Below are 5,757 nucleotides of genomic sequence, written 5' to 3' on the forward strand. Positions count from 1 at the left end.
ACCCTTCTTAAGTCGCTTCCCCCCCTGCAGTTTGTCTTGTGAAACTGCGAACAGTACTTAGGGAACTTTGTTCCCTCTCTGTTGTGCTAATATCGGTTAATAAATTTGCAGAGCAATTTAAAAACATACTGTAAAGCAAAGGAATCCTTGTTTGCAGAGTATATGATATGAGTAGGAAACCCTAACCTGTAAGGTGATTAGACACATGTTTAAAAATAAAAATCACTTCAGGGGTAGATGTCTGGGTGGCCCGGTCGTTCGGCTGAGCGTCTCACTTTGGCTCAGGTCATGACCTTGCGGTTTGTGAGTTCGAGCCCCACATCGGGCTCACTGCTGTCAGTGCAGAGCCTGCTGCAGATCCTCTGGCCCCCCATCCTGTCCCCCCCCCCCCCGCTTGCACTCTATCAAAAATAAATAACTATTTAAAAATAAATCAATAAAAACCAGTAGATCAATGTATGTGTGGGAATTCTGCATATGATAAAGATGACATTCTTATCAAAAGAAAATAGATATATTATTCAATAACTTTTGGGGACAATTGGCGATCCATTTGGAAGGAAACAAAACTAAATCTCTATCTCATGTAAAAACAAACTTCAGCTACATCAAATGGCTTAACATGAAAGATAAAACTACAGAAAAAAATAGTACCTAATAATTTTATGTTAAAGAAGGTCTCTCTAACAAAACTTAGAGTTTCATTTCATGGGTTTTTTTTAATGGGCAGTCTTGGCTACTTAAATTCTTTTAATGTTTATTTTTGAAAGAGGGAGGGAGGGAGAGAATGAGAACTAGTGGGAGAGGAGCAGAGAGAGAGCAGAGAATCGGAAGCAGGCACCAGGCCCCTCACTGTAACTACAGAGCCTGACACGGGGCTCGAACTCATGGACCGTGAAGTCATGACTGGAGCCAAAGTCAGATGCTTAACCAACTGAGCCACCCAGGTGCCCCTTGACTACTTAAATTTTTAAAACTTCTATAGAACCAGACTTCTGGGGTTCCCAGTCTGGTTCTGCCACTTGGAAACTATCGTTCTAGTTCTGAATGTTCTCATTTGTAAAATGGGGAAAGCGGTAGTACATACCTCATGATGTAAGATTTACTTATTTATTTATTTTGAGATATTTTATTTTTAGGGGCGTCTGGGTGGTTCAGTTGGTTGTTTGACTTTTGGCTCAGGTCATGATCTCACAGTTCATGAGTTCCATTGCCACATCGGGCTCTGTGCTGTCAGCTCAGAGCCTGGAGCCTGCTTCAGATTCTGTGTCTCCCTCTCTTTGCCCCTCCCCCACTTGTATTCTCTCTCTCTCTCTCTCTCTCTCTCTCTCTCTCTCTCTCTCTAAAATAAACTTTAAAAAATAATAAAATATTTTATCTTTAAGTATTCTCCATACCCAGCATGGGGCTCAAATTCACAGCCCTGAAATCGAGAGTCGTCTGCTGTCCTGACTGAGCCAGCCAGGCGCCCCTGTGGTGTGAGATTCAGGTGAGATAACCCACATAGGGCGCTGAGAACGGCGTCTGGTGTATTGTAAACGCTCAATAAAGCTTAGCTATTCGTGTTATCACGACATCATTTACAAAATGAACAATGACATTTACAAAGTTAAAAGGTAAGTCACAGACTAGGAGACATTTGTCACATAATAAAGAAACAAAGCGTTAATGTCTCTAATATATAAAGAGCTTCTACAAGTCAGTAACCCCCCTCAGCCAACCTAGTAGAAAATTGAACAAAGAATGTGAATAGGTAACTTAGAGAAGAAATTCAAATGGCCAGTGAACATGTGGGAAACGTTCAACTTCATTAACATGAAAGAATGCAATCACAGCAATATTTAGATACAATCACTTTTTTTTTTGCCTCACATTGCAAATATTTGATGTTGGTGAAAGTGTTGGTTGGATTAACATTATTCCACTTTAGTGAGAAATTTGGCAATCTCTATTGAAATGTAAAAAATGTAAATGGTTTCAGCAATGTCACTTCTAGGTCCTATCACGAATGTAACTGTATTTCAGCACGTGTGCAATACAAAAACTTTGGAAACAAAAATAGATGATTATCAGTAGGGAAGGAGACCCTCATATAATGGATTCCTCCTGAGCCTTTGTAAAGAATGGAGTAACTCACTATGACCTCACCTTGAAGGGTGTTAGGTGAAAAAAGCACATTTGTAGAATAATATATACATTATGATCTCATTTCGGCAAAAACTAAAAAGTGAGCACATGGGCGTATGTATGTTTGCATGTGCATTTACATCCGCATAAACATTAAAAAGTCTGGAAGATGGGAGCCGAAATGTCAACAGTGGTGTCCTTTGAAGTGTGCAATCCCGTCCCTCATCGGCTCGTGTGTCCGTGCAGCAAATGTGTGTGGGGAGCCTGCTCACACATTCACCACAGTTTTAGGCCCTGTGGATACAGCGATGCCTGAACGGACAAAACCCCTGTCCTGTGCACTTTACATTCTATACAGGGAAAGTGATGGTGAAGAAATACAATACACAGTATTGCAGATGTACTGGGGGGGAGGAAGCAGAGAAGGGACAGAGAAGCGCAGTTTTCTGTTTTAAATATGGCGAATTAAGGGGCTCCTGGGGGGCTCAGTGGCTTACATGTCTGACTCTCGCTTTCCGCCGGGGTCATGATCTCAGCTTCTTGAGACAGAGCCCTGTGCTAGGCGCTCTGCTCATAGCTCAGAACCTGCTGGAGATTCTCTCTCTCTCTCTCTCTCTCTCTCTCTCTCTCAAAATAAATAAATAAACATTAAAAAAATATGGTGGCTTGAAAGAGTAGAGGGAACATTTCATGTATTTATATACTTAAAAATGGGAGAATTAACAAATGTTTTCTTATTATGGGTTGATTTTCTGTATATTACAAGTAAACTGTGAAAAGAGAAGCAAATGTTCTAACTTTTTGACTTGGGGGTACGGCATTAAATTTGGGGCCAATTTAATTTTCTTCCTCTCACATCTTTTTATTTTATTTATTAAAAAATTTTTAATATTTTATTTCTTATTTTTGATACAGAGAGAGACAGAGCATGAGAGGGGGAAGGGCAGAGAGAGAAGGAGACACAGAACTGGAAACAGGCTCTAGGCTCTGAGCTAGCGGGCAGCACAGAGCCCGACGCGGGGCTCGAACCCACGAACGTGAGATCTGACCTGAGCCGAAGTCGGAGGCTTAGCCGACTGAGCCACTCAGGCGCCCCTCTCACATCTTTTAAAAAACTTTTTTTTAATGTTTATTTATTTTTGAGAGAGAGACACACAGAATGTGAAGCAGGCTCCAGGCTCTGAGCTGTCAGCACAGAACCGGATGCAGGGCTCAAACCCACGAACCGCGAGATCATGACCTGAGCTGAAGTCAGCTGCTTAACCAACTGAGCCACTCAGGGGCCCCTCTTCCTCCCACATCTTTGAGTGCAGAACATAATGTACAATATATGAACTTCTCAATCTCTCTTCCTTACTCGTTGGATATATTACTGGCCCATCAATTGGTGTGTCATTTTTGTTATTTTCGCCCAAAGATTTGCTTTCTTAATTATGTTTGCCTGAGGGCATTTTATAAATTGGTTGCGTTTCAAAGAACCAACCTACAGGGAAACCTGATAAGATGCAAATTGTTTATCAGTCTGGGGGGGATAAGCCCATTAATCCCTTGGTGACCCTGAGTTTATTAGTTCTCCCCAGGAGATAGAAAGGGATTCATGCTCAGGAATAAAAGTTAAGAATTTTGACAGCAAATGAAGTCAACCAGGTTGATTAGAGACTCTTGGACATAGAGGCCAGGTCTGCAAATGGTTGGTTTTTTTTTTTAAATTTTTTAAAATGTTTAGTTATTTTTGAGAGACAGAGAATAAGCAAGGGAGGGGCAGAGAGGGAGGGAGACACAGAATCTGAAGCAGGCTCCAATCTCCGAGCTGTCAGCCCAGAGCCTGATGCGGGGCTCGAACCCACAGACCGCAAGTTCATGACCTGAGCTGAAGACGGACGCTTAACCTACTGAGCCGCCCAGGTGCCTCTTGTTTTGTATGAGGTGTGTGGTGGATGAGCTTGTGAACCCTTAGGGTCCCATGCCCGTTCTGTCCCCGTGGCCCCTCAGTGAGACTGCTAAGGAGCCCGGGGGAGGAAGAGGGGGCACAGATTTGCCATCTGCCGGCAGAAGGAAGGAAGTCCACAGAAAGAGCTGGACAAACACGAGGAATCCGTTCTGGATATCTGGTGTGGGATCAACAGAGACAACAGTTTGAGTTTCGCATTCTGGGGTCAGGGGTGCTGGGACCGGTTTCAGGAGGTGGTGGGAGCCAGACCCATCTCTGCAACGGAGTCAGGCAGGAGCTGCTCCGGGTGACTCATTCTCTTCACCTGGGGAGTTCACTGCTCTGTCCCCAGTTCCTCATCGATGTGCCATGGCCCTGAGGTTGAGGACACTTAAGAGAAACGATTTGGCCTCCATGGAAGCAAAATGAAGCTCTTTGGAATTGTATTGGTAGCAACCTTTCTGCCGGACAGAGCTTGGGAAGTGGCTATACATTGCGTCACTTTTTTCTTCTTAAACGGACTCTTTGAAACAAGCATGAGAGACGTTATCTTCCCCGATGTTGCAAACACAACCTGAGCCCTGTGCTCTGGTCGAAAAGATCAGCCTCGGAAGCCGGGACTCTTAAGTCCAGGTCAGGTGCTCACCGCGCTCACTGATGTAATCAGAGCACGGGGAAGCCAGTTCTTTTGCTGGGCGTGGGGGAGGTGGTCTCCTCTCAGCTTACATGCACATTTCTTTTGTTTATTAAGACCTCAATGGGTTAATGATGATCAGTGTATCATTCACCTGATATTAATCACACTACTTAGTAAATGATGATGGGTTGTGGGGAGCACCTGGGTGGCTCAGTCAGTTGCGCCTCTGACTAGCTAAGGTCATGATCTCATGGTTTATGAATTTGAGCCCCACATCGGGCTCACTGCTGTCAGTGCAGAGCCTGCTTCTGATCCTCAGTCCCCCACTCTCTACTCCTCCCCGGCTTGCTCTCTCTCGCTCTCTCTCTCTCTCAAAAAAAAAAAAAAAGTGATGACCTGGTGGCTGGGTCCTGGCTGGCTCAGGGGTTGTACCATCCTCTCTTAATCTCAGGATGGGGAGTTCAAGCCCCACCTGGGCATGGAGCCTATTTAAAAAAAATGATGAGAAATAGATTGCCTTAGTTAATTCATGTTATTATAAATACTGTGAATGCCCCTTTCCTGCCCAGGAAGAAATTCCCCTCATAACCAAATCCAGAGCTCTCTAATGATTCCTTGTGGCCCCGCCAGCAACCATCTTGGACTACATCTCCCATCGTGCAACGGGAAACGTGCAGCACTCCTCCGCGACCCGACGGGACCGCTAGCCAATTCAGTGCCACAACCCTCGTCCAGCGGCCTATCGGCTCCGCGAAGAGGCGGGACTCTTAGTTGCTGGGTGGACACCCGTTCCGGAAGCGGCTGTTGGCGGCTGCAGGGCAACACCCCGGCGTCCCTGGAAGCGGGGAGCCGGGGTGGGTGGCGCTGGGGAAGCTGCGCGGCCCGCCGAGATCGGTCGTCCGGTGCCTCCCGCGGCGGGGGGCCGGTGAGGACTGCTCGAGGGAGGGGCGGGGCACGGAGGGAGGCCGGGCGCGGGGTGAGCGCGGGTGTGGCCGGGAACTGGCGGGAGAAGTGCCGGAGGCGCGGCGGGGCCGGGGCGCATCCCTCGGAGCCTCCCGGGCGG

At 46.2% G+C, this 5,757-nt stretch overlaps 1 protein-coding gene across 1 annotated transcript in view; it reads left to right on the plus strand.

The window, feature by feature from the left end:
- The first annotated feature begins 5,475 nt into the window (after positions 1-5,475).
- CEP164 (centrosomal protein 164) overlaps positions 5,476-5,757 on the plus strand; it is a 61,927-nt gene continuing 61,645 nt past the window's right edge. The window contains exon 1 of the mRNA XM_029915700.1: positions 5,476-5,619. The gene's annotated coding sequence lies outside the window, so the exon portion shown is untranslated. The remainder of the gene's footprint in view (positions 5,620-5,757) is intronic.

This window comes from Suricata suricatta, chromosome 11 (genome assembly GCF_006229205.1).
Source record: "Suricata suricatta isolate VVHF042 chromosome 11, meerkat_22Aug2017_6uvM2_HiC, whole genome shotgun sequence".
Taxonomy (NCBI): Eukaryota; Metazoa; Chordata; class Mammalia; order Carnivora; family Herpestidae; genus Suricata; species Suricata suricatta.